The sequence below is a fragment of the Pan troglodytes genome, chromosome 4, assembly GCF_028858775.2.
Source record: "Pan troglodytes isolate AG18354 chromosome 4, NHGRI_mPanTro3-v2.0_pri, whole genome shotgun sequence".
Taxonomy (NCBI): Eukaryota; Metazoa; Chordata; class Mammalia; order Primates; family Hominidae; genus Pan; species Pan troglodytes.
The window spans coordinates 563,035-590,258 of record NC_072402.2 but is presented as its reverse complement, the minus strand read 5'-3'; the positions used below and the strand labels follow the sequence as shown (position 1 = coordinate 590,258).

Genomic DNA, 27,224 nt, shown 5'->3' with positions numbered 1-27,224 from the left:
CACGTATATATATACACCTATATATAGTATCATTTTTATATATGTACAAATAATATTTTAGAGCAAAAGACCTCATATCAAAAGGAAGAGAAATTTCATTCCCATGTTTACAAAATGGCATATGTGAAACAGCACTCCTGGAAGCAATATTATGATAGAAAAAGTTTGGAAACAACCTTAAAGTTTTTAAGTATCTCACAATCAAATAATCTGATGACAAATAATATTTTTTTTTGTCCCACACTAAAATGGAAACGTTTCCAGTTTTCAGCAGTAAGTATCCTGCTGGCTTTTTATTCTAGGACTAAATTTAGTTTAGGAATAGGAAAATGAAGAAAGCCATTCTACAAACCCAAGGCTATAAATTTTAAATTCATCTGTATATGCACACTAATAGACATTCATGTCATATAGGCATAGTAAACATTGTATGAAGGAAAATGTTAACAGGGTGTACTTCTTGTGAATGCAAATTAGATTTCAGAGAAAATAATATTTCACTTTATCACATTCTGCACTTCTACATTTTACCATGAATATTATTAAGGTTTAAAAATGTTAAGATACTCTTAAAAATAACAAGATTGAAATGGGCATTTTCTGTCATAAGAAGCAGAATTGATACTTCTTTAATCTACACAGTGGCAAAAATCTACACAGCTCTTTAAGAAGGTGTAGAAAAACCATAAATAGTGTAAAACTGAGAAGGAGTAAAAGGATGTGGAAGACAAAACAAAGAACTAACAAAACCAAATAATGATATTTCTACAGTAGGCCAAAAGTTACAAATAGAAGCAATTTTCAAATACTAAACAGAACATTTCATTTCTTCTGATTTGAAGCAAGATCTGTATATATAAATTGATGAATTCTTAACATTCCAGGAAAAATCAATTAATGAGACATCTCTACACACTTGTCCTTTGCATTAATAGAAAGGATTCTAGTCATATGGGAACTTTACCTTTCAGGGAATGTGTAAATTGGATTTCTTTGGATTACCTATGAAAAATTCCAAATAAATTCATTTGTAAAACTAAGGGGCACAAATCAGTAACTTTTATAGTTTTGAGAAAAAGAAACAATGGCCTTAATTTTGGTTTTATTATTTTTTTACCTAGAAATTGGTTAATGTGCTAGGCAATGTAAAAACGTGAACACATGTAAGGCTACTGTTAATATTCCACTGTGGTACCTATAACAAAGGAAATGGAAAAGTCATAGTTATCATGTTACTCGATTATTTAGCATCACAGTCTAAGTACTTGGCATGAGTACTAACTTTTTTGACTTCCAGCAAGATATAATTGAGCAGAGTCAAGAGCTCCGTATTATATTTAATATATGCAGAACTTTTTCCTTACAATTTCCCACCTGCAGTGTGTTCTAGTTTTTGCCCACTCTGCAAGGCCGAATCCCTGCAGCAACAATAGAATCATGATCTATGATGCTGTTTCTGCTGTGTAGAGGTGAAAAATCAATGTGATATAAAATTTATCATTATTAATATCATTTAGGAGTAAAATATATGTCACATATGTATAATACTGTTATTCATGCTGAAATTACTGTTGTGTTGCCCTGCAGACCTATATGATTGATTAATTTTAAATTAAAAGTAAATTAAAAAATATTGACCTTTGGGTACTCAAAAGGCACTTTAAAGGAAAAATGAATAAGAAGAACTAAAGTTTTAGAAATAAAATCATATATTTAATAATTTGGGTTTTAGAATTTGTGAGAGAAGATTTTTCTTGAATATTTTTTTTTTCTCCAGGGAAAATATATTACTAAATTTTATCCAAATCTATCTGGATGTGTACATCTTCATAGGAATACATTGGACTCCATGGGTGCTACAGAAATGAAATGTGCTTTGCTGTGTCTGTGCTGAGAGTTCAAGATGTATTTTTTGATATCATTATCAGTCTAGAGAGTGGTGAGTCCTGAGGTAAAGTTTGGGCTAGTCTTCACTTCCCCACATGATCTCCATGACTTATACCACTGACTTCAAATTCTTTGATGTAAAACAAATAGATTTTCAGTCTTCTGTAAAGGGTCACCAAGATGTAGATTCAAGAAAAGTCTCTATAGGCTGCCCAACACAAAAACCAGGCAATCACTGTAAGCCCCTCTTATTTACTAAACCTATTTCTGCCACTGACTACTGGAAGTGGCTATGTCTTAGTTATTTCTAAGAACAATATGTACAGTTTGTCCTTCAGAAATGCTTTGCGATTAGATAATTACTGCACTCAAAGAGACATCTTACAGCTTTTAATAGGACATTTTGTCTCTTCTGGGAGCAAAGGAGCTGTGAATGGGTATGAAAATAGTATTTGTTCAGTAATATGTTTTTGCTAGAGCACAGTTTTGGTGGCTGCAATCAGTGGAGTGATCCCTTCTAAATCTTGATGTGATATTACTGGAACTTAGTGAAATAGAAGAGATCACTCCTTTGTTCTGATTTTTACAGGAAAATGCATGGCTGGAAGCTTTGTAACCGCTTTTTTCTCTCTGGAGGATTGATAGTTCAGTCCTTTCAGATGTGGATCAGACATATATACTCTATGGGGTGTGAAGTGGGAAGAAGGAAAGACAATAGGAAAAATGATCTTCAATGACATTAGCAATCAGCACAATTTACAAGAGTTAAAGTTACCATAGGAACACAGAGAAGATGAAAGTTTACTGCCAGAATTAAGTAGGTATAACACACACACACACACACACACACAGGCACACAGGTTTCCAAAGGTCAAAAATTTTTTTAATTTTTATTTTTCTGCTTTTTAACTGTATCCCCCGTGCCCCCAACTTTGCTATGAAGACCAAGGCACTGTGGAATTGTGTGTCTGCATTTGGAAAGTCAGCTTGTGCCTAAATGGATTTTGAAGATATCAGGCATTCTAGGATTGAGAATGAGAATTCCTTTTGTTACAACAGGCAAGAGTAAGAGCCAATAAATAAAAGAATGCTACATTTTAATTTTCAAAGATATGATTTTTTTTACATTTAATATCTCACATCAGGATGTATCTTGGAATCAATAGTATGTTCCATGTGAATTGCCAGTGTTTAAAAAAAAATTGTTGATGGTAAATCAGATAACAGTGCATCTTATAACTGATGGCATCTTTAGATAAGATGAAATACGGTATTTTGTTAGTGTGTAATATGTTTTTGGTTTGTAATTTATTAATTCATTTTACTTTTCTGTGGCTGCTGATGTAGTTGCCTGGTGATTTATTTCAATTTGAGCGTTCAGAGTTTGAAGGTGAACTCATTAGCCAAGTAAGTGCATATCTGTCTCAGTCAGTGTATGGTACTCACAGCATCAAACAACTACAGCTTTCTTCCTAGGCTATCTAATGTATTTGTAATAGTCATTTTTTGGAAAATTGTATTTAACATGTTTAGGCTATATTGCCACATTTAAAAATCATCAACTACTTTGTCAACTTCAATATGGTAAAATTAAGTTTAAAGGTCACCTTTATATCTTTATGTGTCCTTTATATCTTATTCTCTTATTTTTACAGTTATTTAAATTCCAAATATACCCTGATTGTAAATGGGGTAAAGAAGCATGACTCATTTGAAGAATCAGATAACAAAGGGGTCCCGAAAATCTGAAAAATAAAGAGAGTTAACATGATGCTAATCATGTAGACACTTTAGGAAGTTGTGCATTTGATAAAAATTTTCTAAGAGATCACATTACTTTAGATGTAAATTTTAATAGTTCCTTTTTTGGTTGTAAATATCATGTTACATAGAAAATATATACATTTATAATATAATTTAATTTAACAACATATAATTGGCAGCCAGCTGATCATTTCTATTTTTCTGTTTTTAGAAGGAGAGTTGCTCTTTCTGCTATTTTGGAAATCACATTTTATTTTTCTCTAGGGTGACAGAAAATTATCAGAACTAAGAGGGCAATTTTATTCCTTCTAAAGTAGTTAAAATTAATTCAAACAGTTAATTTGTGTCTCCCTTGTATATCATTTGCATCCTACTTTGAGTTTTTCCTCTTTTGTTACAATGCCTTCAGTATGTTTCTCCCTTGATAGAGGCCTCAGACATTTTTTTCTTGATCTAAACTCGAATTCTTGCTCTGTCTTATTGTAACCACTACTTTTTTGTTGGAGAGTAGCTTATATTTACTTAATCCCATTTAACCATGTGGAATATGGATTCCCATGAAGAATAATCAAGCAAATTTCAGGTATTATCATATTTTCTGTGGATCGATTCTCCATCTGTAATCTAAAGAAGTGGTCATGGGTAGAGGCCCTCTGAATAGCTTCTTTGTGGTTTCTCCCATATTCCACAGGATTTCTATTTTTCCTCTGGATTCTCTCCTAGTTAAAGGATAAAATAATATGTGGAAAGGAATGGAAGGAAGAAAAATTATGGAATGTTTGCACTGTCAGAGGTAGTTCAGAGAAAAGAAAGCTTGTAATGTCTATTGAACTCTTGCAACGCTATAACAAGAAGAGAATTATCTTCTTAATACTCTCCATAGTTAGTACTTTACTTCTTACTTAATCTTCAAAACACTTTTTTATGTTAGGTGTTAATACCATGCTCGCTTTAGAGATTAGACAATTGAAGCTTAGAACTTAAGTAGCTTGTCCAAACTCATGCAGCTGTTGTTAGAGTGAGGATTCGAAATGAGGTTTATTTTGCTATAAAGTTCATATCCACTTTATTTTTTCTACATAATGTTATCTGTATGCAGTGAAGTTTTTAAATAATTTAAAACATCTAAGTGACATTATTGGATTTTTGTGTTAGAATATCACCCTGGGAGCAGTGTGGAGACAGGTTTGATGCAAGGGAGTAATAATAGAGCCCAGAAGCCTTGAAAGCCAGTTAGAGACTTAGTTCAGTAGATGATTAATGCATGAATTACAGTGGTAGTAATAATAACATAAATAATATTTATAAGTAACATAAATAATGTTTATAAGTAACATAAATATTCTTTGTAATATTAGTATTATTGTAATTGTAATATTTGTATTATTTCTAATATTTGTAAATAACAAAACACTGGATAAAAGACAGTCCTCTGCTGAGGACAACTTGAAAAACTGGATTAAACAATACAAACAAAAGCCTTCTATTTAAAAAGGCATCAGAGTGTTAATGAAGAAATACCAGCCCAGGATTCAAGAACAGAACAAAACCAAGATTGGCAAATTCTAGCACTTGGCTATTTTCCCCCTAGATTATTGATAATCCTGGGGCAGTTGACAGGCAGCTGAATTTTGCTATTGATAGTCTCACAGAACTAGGGTAATAGGGTTTAGAGTCTAGGTCCCATCAAAAGCAGTGGTTCTGCTAAGCATCCTTTACCTTTAGTGAGGGGCCGAAAATTACACCTTTGGAAAAAGAAAAAAAAGAACTAGGAATACATAGACCTTTTCAAGGACTACAGCTCAGCTATGAATCATTTTAATCTTTGGAATTGAATTGAAGTGATCCCAGATTGTTAGTGCATCCAAGTACCTGACAAAAGCAGCCTAATTCCTCTCTAAAGGAAGGTGATGTGGTAGCTCTCAAATAATTTTCTACAACAATTTTGCAAATATAATGTCGGGTACAAAGAAAGGAATCAGGTACAAAGAATACAAGACATCCTGGATGACAGTGAAAAGCAGACAAAAGAAACAGATTCAGAAGTGCCTTAGATAATAAAGACAGAGTTAAAATAACAGCTTATCTCCTAAAAGAGAAAATAAGCGATTGAGAATTTTTTGAGAAAAACTTAAAAGAATTGTAACTGAAAACTACAATATTGTTACTGAAAATATCAAAGAATTTTTTTTCTTTTCTTTTTTTTTTTTTGAGATGGGACCTCACTCTGTCACCCAGGCTGTAGTGCAGTGGTGTGATCATAGCTCACTGCAGCCTCGACCTTCTGGGCTCAAGCAATCCTCCCACCTCAGCCTTCGTGGTAACTGGGACCACAGGTGCATACCATGATGCCTGGCTAATTTTTTAAATTTTTTGTAGGATGGGCTCTTTCCGTGTTGCCCACCCAGGCTGATTTCAAACTCCTGGGCTCAAGTGATCCTCCCACCTTGGCCTCTCAAAGTGTTAGGATTAGAGGCATGAGCCACTGCACCGAGCTCAAGGATAGTTTTTATGAGAAGAAGAAATGCAAATGAAGAAAAATTCATGAAGAAAAAATATATAAAAGGTATCACATGTGAATGAAAAGATAAGAAACCCTAAGTTTTGTAGTTAGAGTTGAGAAAAACCAGATGAATTCAAGATTTGAAGAAATGTTTTGCTTTGCTGATACTTATTAAAATTAATGGAAGATATCATGCAACAGATGCAAGAGGTCTTACGAATGAGAAAAACTCAAATCCTAGTATACATGTTTTAGCTATACATTTTATGAATAGCTTAGAGGGTGAATTAGAAAGTTATCTCAAAGATCACATTTCTGTAGTTGTCTTACTGACATTTCACTTTGGCCATGTTGGGTGTTTACTTCATAAACATCTCATGCTTTCAACCTATAGCCAAATGTAAAAGAAACTTTTGGACCTTGAATGTTTATTCATTTGTATATTCTAGCAGATCCAAGACCATTTGCTGAGAAAAATCTCATCACTGTCATCAGGTTTTACCTTGGTTTGACTTGGAATGACTTTTGATGGCCCCTTGCAATCTCCCTCCCAAAGATTCACAGTAGAAACTGCTTGGGTGACTTGAAGACATCCTAAAGTAAAAAACAAAATTGTTTTAATTGTTTAATTTAGCTAAAACTGAAGTCGAAGCTCCACATCAGAACCCTTTTTGTGTATAACAGTTGTGACCCAGGGACATCCCTTGGGGAACATTATTCAACTCAATTTTGTTCTTACTAAGGTAAGAGCATGTGACTCAGAGTTAAAGTGAATCTCTTAACATCTCATAGTGAAGAGTAGAGCAAGGAAAGAAAGTTTGCTTATTATTTGGTTTGGTTTTTGTTTTTCTTTTAATTTGGCCTAGTTGTTTTTTTGTTAAAAAATACAGCTCTATTAAGGTGAAAATCCTAAAGTGCTCAGTCCCACTTGACAACTGAGATCACTTTGTAACCTTGCTAGCTGTATCTTCTGGTGGCAATCTCTAGTATATATGTGTATATAGTTTCATATGTATATAGTGTTATATGTATTATGATACAAATTATAATTATCTATAATGTATTATGATTTATCGATTTTAGACTATATCTTATAAGTAGTATTTGTGTTAGGTTAAGACTTAACTTACTTGAAGGACCTCACCTCATCCTCTATCTTCTCAAGTAAATTATAACACATTAGTTATATTATGAACTGTTTAGATAGTTCACATTGAACTATCATATTGTTCAGCTTATAAATATGTAAGAATTATCCAAATATCTTTCTATAATAAAGACTGATTCCTATTTTGATGTTTGATCACTGACAGCTTTAAAGCTCCACCCCTCCTTCTTTACCTTTTGCCTCACATCTGGAAAACTGATTTACAAAAAAGCTCAGGAGCTCCCTCCCTTGGCATTGGCGGAGAAGTTCAAACCATGTAGATCCCTACCTGGTTTCACCTCTTAATCCAAAATAAGCTGGGGTCATCTATTCTTCTCATGGTTGTTTTACTACAGAAGGAATCTGATCCCTTTTCTTGGAGAATACTTTTGCCGTTTACTATCTGAGTAATAAACTTTATTTCATATTTATTAGTGTCTGTATGTCCTTCTTCCTGATATCCCCAAATTTCTCGGCAGAATATAGTGGAATATACTAGTTTCCCAAGTAAAACACATTCAGCTATTGATCAGATTCCACTGTGGCAAGAGAGGATATGATTTCAATCCTTTTGTTATGGAATGAGATTTGTTTTATGGCCTAGCATATTTTTCATTTGGGTTGAATGTTTCATGAATACTTGAAAGTAAAGTATTTGCTGTTGTTCTTGGGTAGAGGATTCTGTATATCTCAACTAGGTCAATATGGCTGATAGTATTATTGAAAGTTTCTATACTGTTACTGATCTTATATCCATGTAGTCTGTCAATTACTGAGAGATGATAGTTTAAGTCTCCAACTAGAATTGTAGATTTCTCTCTTTATCCTTTCATTTCAGTTCCATCAGTTTTTGTTTTACGTACATTGGAGTGTGTAATGTACATATACTTACCATTAATTTTTTTGATAAATTGATTTCTTTATCATTAGACAATGTTCTTCTTTATCCCTGATAACATTTTCTTTTCAAAAGATATCCCCAGTATATCTTTTCTCTTCAAAAGATTACTTAGTATGATGTTCATGGCACTACTCCAGTCTTCATTTGATTAGTGTTGGGTATGTGTGTATATGTATATTTGTGTGTATATATAGATATATATGTATATGTGTATATATATGTGTGTGTATTTGTGTGTTTGCGTATATTATTTCTGTGTACATATTTGTGTATATGTACATATATATGAATATGCATATATATTTGTGGGTATATGTATATTTGTGTGTGTGTATATATGTGTGTATACACACAAATATACATATACACACATGTATATATATACACATATATATGCATACACACATTTTTTCCTCTCCAATACTTTTATTTATGTCTTCATAAAGTTTTTACCCTTACAACATGTAGTTGGATCTGCTGTTTTATACAATCCAGCAATCTCTGCCTTTCATTCAGCCTGTTTAGACCATTTACTCTTAATGTAATAATTGACATAGCTGGATTTCAGTCTGCCATTTTAATAATTGTGTCTTTTCACCTCATCTAGGACTTTGGTCTTTTTTTCCCTTTCAGACCTTTTAAAAAATAGTGAGTAGTATGTATAATCCCTTTTTATTTCTACCATTGGCTTATTAATTACATAGCTTTATTACCATTCTATATATATGAATATTGACAATATAAAGGTTGCTAAAGGTTGATAATATACAGGCATACCTTGGAGCTATTGCATTATTTGTTCTGGTTCATCAAAATCATAAAAATTTTACAATAAAGAGTGCCACACAAATGTTTTTGTTTCCCAGTGCATATTAAAGTTATGTTTATACTATAATGTGCAATGGCATTATGTCTAAAAGATGTGTACACCTAAATTTAAAAATACTTAATTATAAATGCTTTCATTAAAAAATACTGAGAAAGAGACAGTACATGCTGTTGGAAAAATGGCTTCACTGATGGACTTTCTTGATGCCGTTTTGCCACAAACCTTCAATATGTAAAGAACACAGTGTCTGCAAAGCATGATAAAACAAAGCTATAAAACAAGGTATGCCTGTACGTCTTTAATTTACCACAGTTTACTTTCAAATAATATTGTGCCACCTCACATATAATATATGAATATTGTAACCGTATACCTCAGTTTCCTTATTTTATCCTCTGGGCTACTGTTGCCATATAGTTAATTAATACATATATTATAAACCTCACAATATATAGTTACTCTTCAGAAAGTCAAATTCTTTTAAACTAACATTTTTTTGGGAAAAAAGGACATTTACATCTACCTTTATTTTAACGATTACTGACAGTCTTAATTCCTTTGTGTAGATCCACATTCCTTCTGCATGAAAAAGATAATATTTAATCTAACATTTCTTGTAGTGCAGTTTAAATGGTAATGAGGTCTTTGAACTATTGTCTGAAAAGTCCTTTATCTCACTACCATTTTTTAATGATATTTTTGCCAGGTATAGAATTTTGAGTTGACAGGTTTTATTTTAGTGCTTTAAAGCCTTCTTTTATGTTTGGGCTTGCATATTTTTGAAAAAGGAGTCTGATATCATTTCTATCTTTTTCATTTCCACATAACATTTCTTTTTTTTTTTCCTAGCTGCCTTCAAAAGCTTCCTTTTTTCTTTCTTTCTTTTTCTTTTTTCTTTTTTTTTTTTAGCAATGTAATCATGATTCATCTAGGTTTTTAAAAAGTTCATCTGATTTTTCAAGTTCTGTAAGCTTCTTGGATCTATGATTTAACATTGTTCACTAATTTTCTGAAGAAAATTCTTGGCTATTATCCCTTCAAGTATTTATTTGCCTCGCTCTCTCTCTTTTCTCCTTTTGAGTCACCTGTTGCACATGTGATAGACTGTGTGGTATTGTTTCACATATCTTGGATTCTCCTTTTGTTTTCTTTCTTTGTTTTCCCTCTTTGTGTTTCAGCTCAGATAATTTCTATTGCCTGCCCTCTAGGTCTATGATTGTTTCTTTAGGTGTGTGTAATGCCCTGATAATTCCATCTAAGGAATTATTAATCTCTGACATTGTGATATTAGGTATATTTCCATTTGGCTGTTCTTAAAATAATTTCTTACTTTTGGTTGAAATACCCCATCTATTCATCCATTTCTTTTTACCTTTACCACTAGACCTTTAATATATTAAATACAGTTACTTTAACGTCCCTGTCTGATAGTTTCAACTGTGCAATGTAGTTTACTCCAGGAATTCCTCTTTAAAGGATTGTGAAGGTTCCTAGTTAGAGAATAGGTGTATGGTTCCTAGTTTAGGATGTTCCTTCTTTCCTCACTCAAAAAATTGGGTTTGTCCTCACAATTCTTATGGTTTTGAGTAATTGGTTTAGTTAAATGAGCTCCTGAAAAAAAGAGACGGGAATAATAGAAGAAAAGAAAAGGCAAGAATATGTTTCCTGGGATACCTCGACTCTGGAATTAATTAAATCAGATATTAAATTTTCACCAAGATGACTGCTACAAAGCACTCAAGGATGAAGATTTTGATTTTGGTTTTTAACTTTTATTTTAAGTTCAGGGGTACATGCGTAGGTTCGTTATATATGTAAACTTGTGTCATGGGCATTTGTTGTACAGAATATTTCATCGTCGGAGTATTAAGCCTAGTACCCGTTGGTTGTTATTACTGATCCTCTCCCTCCTCCCACCCTCCATCCTCCAATAGGCCCCAGTGTCTGTGGTTTCCCTCTCTGTGTCCAAGAGTTCTCATCATTAAGCTCTTACTTATAAGTGAGGACATGTGGTATTTAGTTTTTTGTTCCTGTGTTAGTTTGCTAAGGATAACGGCCTCCAGCTCCATCCATGTTCCTGCAAAGGACATGATCTCATTCTTTTTCATGGCTGCAGATTATTCCATGATGTATATGTGCCAAATTTACTTTATCCAGTTTATCATCAATGGGCATTTAGGTTGATTCCATGTCTTTGCTATTGTGAATAGTGCTACAATGAATATACACGTGCATATATCTTTATAGTAGAACAATTTACATTCCTTTGGGTATATACCCAGTAATGGAATTGCTAGGTGAAATGGTAGTTCTGTTTTTAGGTCTTTGAGGAATTGCTGCACTGTACTACACCATGATTGAACTAATTTACACTCCCACCAGTAGTAGAAAGTGTTCCCTTTCCTCTGTAACCTCACCGGTACCTTCTATTTTTTGACATTTTGATATATAGCCATTCTGACTGAGGTGGTGAGATAGTATCTCATTGTGGTTTTGATTTGCGTTTCTCTAATGGTCAGTAATGTTGACCTTTTCTTCATATGCTTGTTGGCTTCATGTATGTTTTCTCTTAAAAGTGTCTGTTCATAAACTTTGTCCACTTTTTAATGAGGTTGTATTTTTTCTTGTAAATTTGTTTAAGTTCCTTATAGAGGCTGGATATTAGATCTTTGTCAGATTCATAGTTTGTAAACATTTTCTACCATTCAGTAGGTTGTCTTTTGATAGTTTCTTCTGCTGTGCAGAAGCTCTTTAGTTTAATCAGAAAGAAAGGTGGATATTTTTATTATGATGGGGATAAGAAGGAAATATTTTATGGTACCACAGGACTTTGAATATGGCACTCAGTGGTAGAGGCATAAGAATAAGTGTTCAGAGGATGAAAAAATGCACTAAACATTCACATTGCTTATTTCCCAGTAAATATATTGAGATTAGTGTTAAATGCTATAATATTTACCTTTTCTAACTCCAGCCTAATTTTTTCATTGAAAAGAATGTCCCCATCGATCTCACCATTATTTTATATAATTCTTTTATTGAAAGAAAAAGATAAAAAGTAGTTGGAGGGAGAGAAAGAGCACAATATAAGTAAAATATCTCCCCCATTACCATAATGGTATACTTTACTGTACACAAAATCTATTTTTACCACATTCAGAACATAACCATAGTTAGCATTTGTATAGTATGGTAGAGATTGCAAAGTGTTTTTAGATGCCCTGTGTCATTGAACCTCAGGCAAAAACTTGAGCTTGCTATAAGCAGCAGGTGAAATAGATCGTAAAAGATGATATGACTAACCCAGAGTAATATCACTAGAAAATGGCAGAGCGAGGCCTCAACAACAGCTTTTCTTTCAACATCCCTTCATCATAAAAACTCTCAACAAACTGGGTACAGAAGAAACATACCTCAGCATGATAAAGACCTTATACAGCAGATGCACAGCTAGTATCATACTGCTGAGTATATATTCAAAAGAAAGGAAATCAGTATATCAAAGACATATCTGCACTCCCATGTTTATTGCAACTCTATTCACAATAGCCAAGATATGGAATCAACCTAAATGTCCGTCAATGAATGGATAAAGCAAATGTGGTACATATACATAATGGAATATTTTTCAGCCACAAAGAAGAATGAAATCCTGTTATTTGCAGCAACATGGATGCTGTTGAACATTATGTTAAAAGAAATAAGCCAAGAACAGAGAGACACATGTTGTATTTTTTCAGTCATATGTGGGAGCTAAAATTTTGATTTTCTGGAGGTAGAGAGTAGAATGATGGTTACCAGAAAAGGCTGAGAAGGGTAGTGGGGTGGGGATAAAGAGGGTTGGTTAATGGGTGCAAAAACAGAGTTCGATGGAAGAAATAAGATCTAATGTTTGGTAGCACAATAGGGCAATAACAGATAATAATTTATTATATATTTCAAAATAACTACAGGAGTAGATTTGCAATGTTCCTAAGGCCAAGAAATACATGTTTGATGTGATGGATATTCCAGTAGCCCAGATTTTATCATGACACATTGTATGCTTGCATCGAAATACCACATGTATTTCATAAATATGTAAAACTTTTATGTATGCATAAAAATAAAAAGAAGATATCCTCTGATTTAACATCTCATGGACATGACCATCCCAATTTCTTCTCAGGTCTTTGGAATATGCTGAATTTATTTAAGAATATATGTGATATTATTAAACTGCTTGAATACCCTAAGGACTCCATAATAATTATGTTTTATACTACATCTTAATAGTGTTAGGGTAGAAGGAATCTTAGTGGTTTGGGATTTTAATTCTAGATCACATAAACATGCTATTAAAACTTCTAATATCAAAATAGTTTCTATTAGTCCACCTAAATTTTTGAGCAATAGAATGATAACTCCTCGGCGCACTTCTGGAAATAGTCTAAAAACACCTAATTTTAAATTTCTAAACAATAAGCATTTGTTTCTGGTCTTAGGTTAGTTCATAGTAAATTAGAAGCTTACTAAAGCATCAGAAAACTTTTCATGCCAGTAAGACTACACTTGGTATTTGTACTGTCATTGACAAAGGGGACTGTATTTGTAAAACTCCTGAGAAGGAGTAGTTTATAGATAGGAATGTCAGTATTCATTGGTATAATGAATACGGGAGTTTTTGAAGAGACTCTGCTGGAAACATTACAGATTACAGGAAAGAGCCACATCATTCTGTAGCAAATTTTAGTGCCTCAACAACCATGCCAAAATGTATTTCAAAGCACCAAGAATTGGAGATGAAACAGTTTATGCCTGGCCTGTAAGCACATGAAGATGTTAAAAAGCTGTCTGACCCTGGAATGCTAGCACCATTGTATCAGTCAGGGACATTGATTGTGGGAAATCAATACAAATCAAATTTTGAGATTTTACATGGAAATGAAATGTATTTAAAGCATATTTGGTACTCATATAATACACAAAAAGATTAGCTCATCATGCTTAAGAACCAAGGGAAGCTTCAGGATGCAGCCAGTAGAACTCCCACCACTGGCTGTTCCTCTGAGAGGGCTCAATATTGATGCAGGGTTTTACATTCTATCATGACTAGTGTAAATAGTTCCAATTGGCTTTGTAACTGCATTGTTCCTGAAAAATTCAAACTGTTGGATATGCAGTTGGCTGAGCCTAGGTCATTTGTCTGTGAATCTATGATATGAGAGTGGTTTCTGGTGCCAGGGTTGGATAGCTTTTAAATGAACAACTTCCCTTCATATGTCAGCCAAGGTTTGCAAGTTTTGTCTACCCCAAGATCCCTGACTGACCACAGTGATGTTAGTTTTATAGCTGTTAAAATATTTTCACTTACTTATTTACTTGGGAAAGAGGCTTACTCTTTGCATATAATTTTGGCAATATTCAAGAATGATATGGTTTTTCCATGGAATCTATGGTAATTACAGTTGACAACTTTGAAAAAAAAATTGCTGGATAACAATAGCAATAAGTTCTACAATTACATTTTAATTTTCCATTTCCTAGCCTCTTGATAAAGATTGTTCAATATTTCTTTAACTTTTTTTTTTTTTTTTTTTGGTGGGGACAATAGGGTTTGCTATAATTTTTAGAATTTTATTTTTTTCTATTTTTTAACTCTATTTTAGGTTTATGGGTACATATGCAGATTTGTTATATAGGTAAACTCATGACTCAGGGGATTGGTGCACAGATTATTATGTCACCCGGGTACTAAGCTTAGTTATTTTTACTGATCATCCTCTTCCTTCCCCAAGTATCCACCCTCTAATAGGCCCCAGTGTCTGTTGTTCCCCTTTTTGTGTCCATGTGTTCCAATCTTTTATCTCCCATTTATCAGGAAGAAAATGTAGTATTTGGTTTTCCATTCCCATATTAGCTCCCCAAGAATAATGGCTTCCAGCTCCATCCTTATTGCTGCAAAGGACATGATCTCATTCTTTTCATGGCTGCATAGTATTCCAGTGTGTATATGTACCACATTTTCTTTATCCAGTCTGATATTCATGAGTATTTAGGTTGATTCCATACGTTTGCTATTGTGAATAGTGTTGCTATGAACATATGCATGCTTTTGTCTTTATGCAGAACGATTTATACTGCTTTGGTTATATACCCAGGAATGAGATTGCTGGGTTGAATGGTAGTTCTGTTTTTAGCCACACCACTTTCCAACATGGTTGAACTAATTAACACTCCCACCAACAGTGTATAAGTAATTTTTTTTCTCTGTAACCTTGCCAGCATCTGTTGTTTTTTGATGTTTTGATAACAGCCATTCTGACTATGAGATGTTGTCTCATTTTGGCTTCAATTTGCATTTATCTAATGATTAGTAATATTGATCTTTTTTTCCATATACTTGCTGGCCGTATGCATGCCTTCTTTTGAAAAATATCTATTCATGTCCTTTGCCCCCTTTTTAATGGGTTTGCCACAAAACAAATGAAATACTTAGGAATACGGCTAACCAGGGACGTGAAAGATCTCTGCAATGAGAATTACAAAATACTGCTCAAAGAAATCAGAGTTGACACTAGCAAATGGAAAAACATTTCATGTTCATGGATGGGAAGAATCAGTATCATTAAATTGTCCATACTGCCCAAAGCAATTTATACATTCAATGTTATTCCTATGAAATTACCAATGACATTCTTCTCAGAACTAGGAAAAACATCTCACAGTTCTGGATACTGAAAAAAAAAAGAACTAGAAAAAATTATTTTAAAATTCATGTGGAACCAAAAAAGAGACCGAACAGCCAAGGCAATCCTAAGCAAAAAGAACAAAGCTGGATGCATCACATTACCCGACTTCAAACTGTACTGCAGGACTACCAAAACATCATGGTACTGGTACAAAAACAGACACATAGACCGGTGGAACAGAATAGAAAGCCTAGAAATAATGCTGCACACCTCCATCTGATCTTTGACAATGCTGACAAAAACAAACAATAGGGAAAGGACTCCCTATTCAATAAGAGGTGCTGGGATAATTGGCTAGTCATATGCAGAAGATGGAAAATTAACCTTTTCCTTGCACCATATACAAAATTCAACTCAAGATGGATTAAAGACATAAACATAAACCCCCAAACTATAAAAACTCTGGAAGGTAACCTAGTAAATACCATTCTGGACATAGGAACTAGCAAAGATTTCATGTCAAAGATGTCAAAAGCAATTGCAACAGAAACGAAAATTGACAAATGGAATCTAATTAAACTAAAGAGCTTCTGCACAGCAAAATAAACTATTGATAGGGTAAACAGACAACCTACAAAATGGGAGTAAATATTTGTAAACCGTGCATCTGACAAAAGTCTAATATCCAGCATCTATAAGGAACTTAAACAAATTGGTAGAATTTTGTTAAGACTTGGTTGCATGTTGGGAAAGAGAACCTAGTAACTGAAAACTAACAAATAGAACAAAATTCTCAAAGAACAATGCCTTACGTTGTCATGGGACCTTCCACCGAGCAGGAGATGATTAGGATGGGGATGAAAATGACATGTGAAGTAATGAAGCCTTATGCCTTTAAGAGTCAAGATTCTCTAATAAACTGATTATGCTTTTAATATGGAGAACTTGGGAGAAATTTAAGGGAGTTCTACAAATACAAATTATTAATATTTAGTATTTCTCCTTATTTTCTTTTTGTTAAGATGGAGGTTCACTCCTGTTGCCCGGGCTAGAGTGCAATGGTGTGATCTCAGCTCACAGCAACCTCTGCCTCCAGGTTCAAGAGATTCTCCTGCCTCAGCCTCCCAAGTAGCTGGGATTACAGGCACCCACCACCACACCTGGCTAATTTTTGTATTTTTAGTAGAGACGGGGTTTCACCACATTGGCCAGGCTGGTCTTGAACTCCTGACCTCAGGAGATCCGCCCACCTTGGCCTTCCAAAGTGCGGGGATTACAGGTGTGAGCCACCATGCCTGGCCATTTCTCCTTATTTTCTTAAGCATAAAGCATCAACAAACATTCATGTATCTTGAATTCCCTGAAAATGATACTTGATTTCTCCATCTCACATTTACTGTGACTGGAAGAACAGCATTTTTCAAAATGAAAAAATTCAAGAGGCATACTTAATGAAGGGAACAATAGCTCAATTAAGTGCAATACAGGGAAATGACTACTTAATATAAATAAATGAAACCAGATTTCATTTGCACTTCAGACATCAGCATGAAGCATTACTTTCTGAACTGGTTTTATTGAAAACTGCCAGGAGCAATTTTTCAATGAAGTATATTATTCTGACAGCCTCTGTTTCCTGTGGCACCTTCCCACATCTTAATAGTATGAGACACATCCCCTGACCTATGATTATGCTTCCTTTCAGGTATTTGAATATCAATATCTCTTTAAGTCAACTGTATTTAACAATCTGTAGTTACCTAAAAGTAAAATGAGTTTAAAGTATGGTTAAACTTTATAAATAATCTGTACTCACTTGTCTGGGAAAAAATGAAAAGCTATTGCTTTCATAGGTTTTAAGAACATTGAGTGAAATTACAAAAGTCAATAAATAATGTACTCAATAGATAAAGTCTTATCCTTGAAAACAAATTGAGTGTTCTTTGAATACTGAAAAGGCAGTTTTTTAATGAATAATATTTAAAAATAGATGTACCCTCTTTTATTATTGAAGGTGGCCATCTTAGAATTTCTCCTGGTAGACATGGTGTTTGTAGCATTTTGCACAAAAGACACAAGAACATCTTGGAAAATAAAGTAAAAAGTACGATTAAATTGAGAGACAAAGACTCATTAAATAACTCATTTGAAGAAATGGCATCTCCACTCTGTTACACAAAAATTGCTTCCAGGAACTGAATAAGCTCTCTCTTCGTGAAAAAGCAAATCAGTCATGTTGATTTTGTGAACATTTATCTTTAGTTCTTAGTGCAATTAAAGAAACTAGAAAGGCTGCCCTACTTAAGATGAAAGACATGAAAACTCTTTACTTTCTTCACTTTTCATAAATCAGAAGGTATTTAAGTGAAATAGGACAAACAGAATGTCTCACCATTTTCAGTATTAGTTATCATCAGCTTTCTTTCTCAAAGAAAAAGTTTGAGTGATATAAAATTTTAGTGCTACACGCGCATTTTGGGTAAGTTAAACCTGTCAGTCTTTGTATCAATACCACTTTAAAACTTACCTTTAAGATCTTATCTACTTATCAAATCAATTCTATCTTAGAGACATGAAATAAGAAAAATAATTACTGAGAAACTTACTTTGAGCTGAGCATGTAAATGAAAGAAATTTTATATTGGCAAGTGACTGTTTAATTATGGAGCTAAGTTTTTAAAGATGAACTTTTAGCAGTAATCATATTCCTTATAAATTTGTTCATGTTGTATAATCCTTTATTCGATGTTGTGAAAAATGTTTTGCTAGTATTTGTCAAGGATTTTTGCTTTTATATTAATGAGATATATTGGTCTGTAGTTTTCTAGGGATCTTTTTTTTTTGGTATCAGGGTAATGCAGGCCTCAGAATGTGTGAGGACTAATTCTATTTTTTGAAAGGTTGGGGTTTGGGTTAATTCCTCCTTAAAAATTTAGTAGTATTCACCATTTGGTTCTGGGATGCTCTTTCTGGGATGGTTTTTTTTTTTTTTTTTTGATTAGTAACTAATTTTTTTCTTGTTATGTCTATTCATAACTTCCATTTATTCTTGGGTCATTTTCAGTAGTTTGTTTTTAGGAATATATTAATTTCATCTACATTTACTATTTACTTGGAAAATAATTGTTTAATAGTATTCACTTATAATCCCTTTTATTTATGTAAGGTCAGAAGTAATACTGCTTATTCATTCCTGATTTCAATATTTTGAGTTCCCTCTTTTTCTTTCATAGGTTTAGCTAAATTTGCTGATTTTGTTGATCTATACAAATAAATTAATTTTTGTTTTATTGATTTTTGTCTATTTTTTAAATATTCTACTTAATTTATCTACACTCTAATCTTTATCATCTCCTTTTTATGCCTGCTTTGGGCTTAAGCTATTCTTCATGCTTCTAGTTTCTGAAGGTGAAAAGTTAAGTTATTGATTTCAGATCTTTCACCTTTTTTTTTTTTAGTACAGGTATTGACATATAAATTTTCTTCTATGCACAATTTTAGATGCATTCTGTAAGTTTGATATCTTGCATTTATTAATTTCAAAATATTTTCTAAATTATCTTTTAATTTATTCTTTGGCTTATTGATTATTTAGCAGTGTTGCTTAATTTCCCTATATTTGTGAATGTCCCAAATTTCCATGTTTTATGAATTTAAAATTTCATTCAGTTATGGTTAGAGAATGTACATTATATAATTTTAATCCTTTTTAATTTATTGAGAATAACATATTTTATGGCCTAACATATAGTCTATTCTGTTCTACGTGCAATTACAAATAATGTATATTCTGGTATTGGAGGAAGTATTATGTAGATCCTATTAGGTCTAGTGGGTCTAGTTATGGTGTTGCTCAAGTTTTCTATTTCCTTGTTGTTTTCCTCTCTAGTTGTTCTATCCGTTATTCAAGGTAGGGTATTGAAATTTCCAACTATTATTTTTGAGTCGTCTATTTCTTCCTTCAATTTTTTAGTATTTGATTCATGTATTTTGAAGCTCTGTTTTTAGTGGATGTACATGTTAAAATTGTTGTATTTTCTTGAAGAATTGACGCTTTTATCAATGTATACTGTCCTTTGTTTTTGTAAATCAATGACTTTTTGATTTAAAGTGCATTGTTTTGCTATTAGTACATCAACTTCAGGCCTTTTATGCTTACTTTTTGCATATTTTATTTTTTTTCCTCATTCTTTTACTTTCAAGTTATTTGTGACTTTGAATCCAGTTTATCTGTATATACAGTATATGAGACCATTGTGTTTATTTTATCCGTTTTGCTAATCTCAGCCTTTTGATTTGAGTGTTTAATCCATTTACATTTAATGTAATTACTGATAGGACTTACGCCACTCATTTTGCTACTTCTTCTTTGTATTTCTTATGTTGTTTTGGTTTCTGTATTCTTTCTAAATTCTTTCTTTTGTGTTAAATTCATATTTTCTAGTTTGCCATTTTAATTCTCTTGTTATATTTTATAATATTTTTGAGTTATTTTCTTAGTGGTGCCCTGGGAATTACAATTCAAATTTTTACTTATAATAATCTAGTTTAGATTAATACCAACTTAATTTCAGTAACATATACAAATTTTGCTCCTGTATGCTTGTATTTCCTCCTCTTCCTCTGTACTTTATTGTTATGCAAATTATGTATTTATGCATTGTATTAAAATCAATTCAAATTTATGACGATTGTTTTGTTCAACTCTCTTTTAAGTCAGATAGGAGAAAAAATTGTTGCAAACAAAATATACAGTTATAATATCTTTTGTATTTACCTGTGTTCTGTATTTACCTTTACCAATGCTGTTTATTGCTTTATGTGAATTTGAGTTATTGTCTAGTGTACTTCCATTGCACTTCAAAGGACTCTCTTGAAGATTTCTTATAGGGAAATCTGCTCTTAACAAATTTTCTCCGTATATGTAAATCTTGAAATGCACATACTTTTGCTAAATATAGAATAATTGGTTAACCTTTGAATATAGCATATCACTTCCTTCTGTCCCAGTGGTTTATGATAAAAAATTAATTGTTAATCTTACTGAGGATCTTGGAATATAATGAGTCACTTTTCTTTTATTGTTTTCAAAATTCTCCCATTGTCTTTGGCTTCCAACAGTTTGATTATAATGTATCTCAGTGTGGATTTCTTGAGTTTATTCTCCCACTTTAATGTTTTTTGAGCTTCTTGGATATAGAGATTCATGTGTTTCAGAAATATGAGAATTTTTCTACAATTATTTCTTCAAATATTCTTTCTGCCTCTTTCTATCTCTCTTCTGCTTCTGGGACTCTCATTAGGCTTATTAGGTGAGCTTGATGGTATCTCACAGGTCTGTAAGGCTCTGTTCACTTTTCTCCAATCTTTTTCCTTTTTTCCTTAGACTGACTACTTTGTAAGTTTGTTGGTTCTTTTACCTCTTAAAATATGCTGTTGAGCCAATTTGGTAACTTTTTCACTCCAAAATTATTCATTTTAATCATTTATATCTTCTTATTGATGTTCTTTATTTGTTGAGACCTTATTTCTATGGGTTGTTTTAGTGTTTTATACATGGTTTATTTTAGTTCTTTGAACATGTTTTAAATAGTTGATTTAAAGTATTTGTTTAGTATGTTTAATGATGGGATTTCTTCAGGGACAGTTTCTATCGACTGATTTTTTATTACTTCCATATGGGCCATACTCAATTGTTTCTTGGAATGTCTAATAATTTATTTTTTGAAAACTGTACATCTTTATAATGCAATTTGAAAACTCTGGAAATCAGATTTTTCTCCCTTCCCTAGGGTTTGTCTTAGGTGTTTGTTGTTACTATTCCCACTTTTTTGTTAATGACTATCTTGAACTAATTCTTTAATGTCTATATTCCTTGTCATGTATCACCTCTTAAGTCTCTGCTCAATTAGCTTACTTGTGAGCTAGTGACAAGACAGATTTCCTTAAATCTCTAGAAACGTTTTCTCCTAATCTTGGCGAAGGGCTTTCTGTGAGTGTTACAGAATGCTGTTAACATTCAGCCAGGCAATTTATAATTTTGTCTTTCCCATCACTTCCTCCTTGTGCAGAACTTCAAGTTCAGAGACAAGAACTGAGGGTCTTCTCAGGTCTTTTCTGAGTGTTTACACAGCCATACATAGTGTGTGGCCTTCTGGATTTTCAAGAATATTTAAGAACTTTTCAAATCCTCCAATGAACATTTAATTTTCCAGATCTTCCTTTTTATAATTTTGTTTTTTTGGTTTATTTGTTTTTTGTCCCAACTGTTTTCACTGTGTAAGGCAATGTTAAACAATTGCCACTGACCATTTTCAGCAAATGCTCTTGGGGAACAGACTGTTTCCAGCTGGTGAACTCTGAGTGAGGTAAAATAAAGACAAGACTTGTGAGTAGGTTTTTATGTACCTGCCAGACAGGTAAAATAATTGAAATTGTTTGAGAATAGGGATTTGAAAGAGCATCAGCCCTGTTCTGACCCGTAGCGGCTACTACGGTACTGGTTTTCACAAAAATTGATGGCTGTGGATTTTCCAGGCTACCACAGACTGGGAAGAGGGAATGGGAAGAGCATATTTTAAAATATCACAAAATTATCTGTTCTTTCCAAGATTTAGTCTCTTTTCTTGAAGAAATGCCCCAAATATGGGTATAAGCTTTTGGTTAATTTCTAGAGTTTTGAAAAAGTTGATTTGGAGAATTTTTCTGAGTCTTCTCCTTGTATTTTTGGAGGAAAGAATCTTTGGGGGTCATTACTTCATTATTCCTGATTATATCTTGACAAGTTTAAGTAAACTAATATTTCAGTTCTAACATACTGTTATTAGTGTATACTGCAGAATATTTTATAGTTCCCATGTTCTTATGGTTTTTATTGGTTACTTTTCCTTGAAAGAGGGTGATTTTATTCTTGCCTGCTAACAATAGTGTAGATATATTAAAAAGTAGGTCATATTACTTTTTTTCTTGGTGCCATTAGCATTTTAAAGTAAGATCTTAGCTGGCTGAATGGAAGAATTAGTTTTAAATAATTATTTCAATCATTTTCCCTACTCAGTGGTTGTGACTCATAGACTGTGGGACTGAGCCATATTGAGCAATAGATAGGAGGTAGGGAATTTTACAAACTCAGGAAGGAAGTGCTGTTTTGCTGTTTTTCTTCATGCCTATTGAAACTGCTGTGGAAGAAAGAAGGTGCAGATGTGTTTGGCATTATTCATAGATCTTCCATCCACCAACTTGAAGTTGTATCTTTCCCTCTTAAGAAGAAAAAATCTTCCAGTGACAGCAATTACTCCTATACATAAAGAACAAACATGCCAGTTAGTGAGGAATTAATCAGAGGGAAGCTCTATCCTTTATATTTTTTGACTTACATAGTCTTATGTATTTCCATTCCGAACTTTAAAACTGTTTAAATTTTAACACAAAGACCAAGATATCCATCCCTCCTAGAAATATAAACTGGGAAGGTAAAATCAACTTTAAACAGAATAAAATGCTTTGAAATTCCAATAGCACCTAATTTATGTCAGGCTGTGGTTAAAATGATTAAGAGAAAACAAAAAACCTTTAATCCAATATTATATAGTTATTTACCATTGACAGAAAGTGTTCAAAGACATATTAGACAATAAAACTCATTCATACATTAAGAAAATAATGAAAATAGTCAATAGGAAGTTTTTCAGAAATGCAAAATTGGACCAATAAAAGAAAGTGATTTTCTTCGTTTGTATCACTGTCACTAAAGTAAAAGTGTATATCTGAGCTAAGTAGGAGTACTTTGCTTTCATGAGTACAAACTTCCAATGGATATTTGAAACTGCATATCAATTGAAGCATATTTCCCTGTAAGGTTAAGCACTCCTCTCAAAGTTACAAAGAGGTGAGTCAGAGCTAGAATACATACCTGCTTCTACCTAACTTGAAGGTTTAAAGTTTTTCTTTTTTTTTTTGTACTATATACCGTGCTACAGTATAGAAATGTATTATTTTCAATCCGTTATTATTGGCCCCAGTAAGCATGAGTAAGCACTGTTTTTGTAGTGAGAAAGTCAAGACTTGACTTGGAAACTTTTCTGCAACCTAGGAAGGTTCATCGTGCCCCAAGTTTTGCTGTTTCTTGTGACAGACACAAGCCCCTTTGGGAGGGAGCATTCTATAGTTGCCACTCTCATATTTAAATATAGATTTCCAGACTTTCTCGGTTAAAAGAAACCTATTTAGCATCCTCATCCTTCAAATTAAATAAATACAGACACCATATTTTTGCATTGTTTAAATTACTATTGATAGAGCACAAATTATGTTCCAGGTAGGAAGCAGTGAAAAAATAAAGCAGATTGCTCTGATGGTGCTTACATTCTAGTGGGAAAGACAGACAATAGATAAATAACAATATAATAAAATTTCTGGATGGGATTAGTACATGACCTCAAATAATACTAGGTAAGGAGTAGAGAGTCATGGAGTGGGAGGTTCTGTTTTAAAAGTGGTAGTTAGTAAAAGCCTTTTGGATGAGGAGGTATTTAAGCAGAGCTTTGCATGAGAGAAGTCATGAGCCGGGCAGATATAGGACTATCTGCAAGTAGGAGACTCTATGAAGACAGAACAGCAAGTGCAAAGGTCTTGCAGTGGAAATCTATTTGGAATACTTGGATCACCAAGTCTTGACAACCGGGGAAGAAAGGCATTAGGAGGTGAGATTGTAAGGGATAGGAATTTTGTTTTAAAAATTTAATGTTTTAAAAATTTAAAACATTATTTTGTTTTAAATCTCAGGAATCTTTACATTCTTAAAAAAAAGAATGAGGATCCCAAAGAACTCTCAGTCATGTGGGTAATATCTATCAGTAAACACTCAGAAACATAACCTAAGTACTTTAAAAAATAAATAATCAGAAATTTAAACTGAGCACTTTATTAATTCAAGTAAAATTAATGAAAAATATATTAAATGTTACTGTAAATAACATGCTTTCAATGAAAATAACTGTATTTCCAAAACAAAAAATAGTGAGAACAGTGACATTGCTTTGCATGTGTGAAAAATCTCTTTAATATAAAGCTTGATAGAAGTTAGTGGAATTCTCATATCTGTTTCTGTATTCAGTCTGTTGAAATATGTTGTTTTGGTTGAAATATATGAAGAAAATTTGCCTTCACAGAGATATGAAACTAAAGGAAAAATATTTCTATAGACTTTTAAATTAACTCTGGATATTGTTATTTGATACTACTTCACAATTCTGCACATGGTAGTTTCTTGAAGATTTGTTGTAATGTGAAATAAGAAAGCACATCAATGATATTGTTGTATTTTCTTACGTTAAAATCTATCGGTTCATCTTGCACTTTGAATGGCTCTTTTTACCCCTGGATGATTTTGTAACATCATGCATGAAACATTTGGAAAGTATTGGTCCATGGAGCTATGCATCTTCTAAATGTTGACACATTTTATTATATAATATATCATTTTTAAGCCACATCTTTTAAATCACTATCCATCTCATCAGAAGGGTCTTTTAAGTATTGGGAAGCTGTCAAACTCAGGTGACTGATATGAGTGACAGGCTTACTTTGTTTTCAAGAAAATGTCTGCTAGATATGCAATTTGAATAACCACAGTTTGTATTGGTGAGTGTTTTTTTGCAAGTAAAAATATTTTTCTATGAAAAAGTGGCAGTTTCAGTTTGCAACTTAATGTTATCTGAGTGTTTTCCTGGAGACAATCATCGTACTTGAACATCAGATGCAGCAGAAATGCTTTATACCTGCTTCCCATTTTATCCCACTGAATGTTAAAAAGATGTGTGCTTAAGTGTTGAGACTTAATAAAACACTAATATCTTACTGATGAATATCACCATCGATATTCTTGAGTGAAATTGACTTTTTTCTTTTTTTCTGTGTGTGGACGTGAAGAATAAATGATTACTACAACAGCTTAATGCCCTGCTTCAACCTGGATGTTGCTGAAGCTCCAACAGTTTTACTTACTATTATTTTGCATCATCAGTGCAAATGGAAACATGTTTAAGAAGGCAATTCATTTTTTGATATCATTATAAAAACAGTCTTGATATCAGAGATCCCATGAAAGGGTCCGAGAGAAGGGAAGATATGTGGGGATTACCTAAATGAAAAAAAACAGTAGGGGAGTTTACTTTCTTTAATATTTTTGACAAAGAATTCATGGATATAAGTCTCTTCAGATTATACTAGTCTTTTTTGTTCAACTTGTTTTATTCCAACTGTTATAATTACAATGCAATCAGATTAAACAAGCATGATGGAAAGACAGTCATTGAAATGGCTGTACATGAAAATATAAATAGTTGTATTAGAAGAAAGCCAAATAAATCCGCCGAAACAAGCAGTGGTATTTCTAATCCCGGAATACCAGAGAGAAGATATTGAAATTAGGTTATTGATCCAGTAGCAAGGAAGCTGTGCCTGTATGTAAAGCTAAGTGATTCCTTCAGGCCAAATAATGATGCAGGAGTTGGGATTGCTTCTGGTCAGGGTCATTTCACAAGGGATCGAAAGGGGTAAAGTTCAAATCCAAAGGTAAAGAGACAAGTCAGAACTAGAAGCTGTATGTGAAAACCACAAAGCAGAAACTAGAAACAAAGCAGCACTGAACAGATGGTGTTACATTAACGAGGTTGCTTTTATTGGTAAATTAATAACTTGGGACTTTGAGTGGACTCAGGCCTTATGCCACCCTGGTAAGGCCACAACTCTGTCTTTATTCTGCCAATAATTCTCTAATGGCTTCAGTGTCTTGACCACAAGCACACCTATTTTTAAGGATTTGTCATTTCACAAAGCTGTGATAAATTCACGTTTGGTTTTAAGGGCATTAGAGATCATCTTGTTCAACCCCACTATTTTGTAAATGAAGAAAATGAGTTCCTTATCGGTATAGGTTACACAGTTTAAAATATTACAAATCAGTACTAGAACTCAGATATTCTTGTTGTTTCATATAGCAGTGTTAGTTGAATATCATCTGAGATTCATCAGAGTGTTTCTAGTCTACTTAAACATGTTTTTTAAAGGTTAAAAATTCTACAGTGTGTAATTTTTTCCTACATCTGAATCACCTTAATAATGGACTTAACTATGTTCAAAGCTGCTGGACTATGAGAATGTAGGTTACTCAGGCAAGGGAACGAGTTGAATTCCTTTTTACATATTATATGGTAGGAACATAAATAAGCTTTTGTTCTATATTATCATTTCTGGAGCTGAAATAATAAGTATTTATTTTTGCTTTTTTGTACAGTTTTTTTTTTTTAATTTAACCCATCAAAAACAAATATGCTTCCATTTCTAGAGCTTGAATTCTAGAGGCATTCTAACAGGCTTTGAAGACTGATTTTACCACATGTCATATATGTGGCCTTGGGTAAGACAATTAATCAATTTGTACTTCAGTTACCATATCTGTAAAATGGAAGTAATAATAGAATGTAAAGGTCAAATGAATTAATACATGGAAAGGGCTTAGT

The 27,224-nt window shown here is 32.9% G+C and overlaps 1 protein-coding gene across 7 annotated transcripts in view; it reads left to right on the top strand.

Annotated features, from left to right (window-relative positions):
* Positions 1-27,224, top strand: part of LOC749983 (putative WAS protein family homolog 3) — a 498,033-nt gene that overhangs the window by 143,942 nt on the left and 326,867 nt on the right. For all 7 annotated transcript variants that reach the window (XR_010156840.1, XR_010156844.1, XR_010156842.1 and 4 more), the window contains exon 8: positions 27,050-27,121. The gene's annotated coding sequence lies outside the window, so the exon portion shown is untranslated. The remainder of the gene's footprint in view (positions 1-27,049; positions 27,122-27,224) is intronic.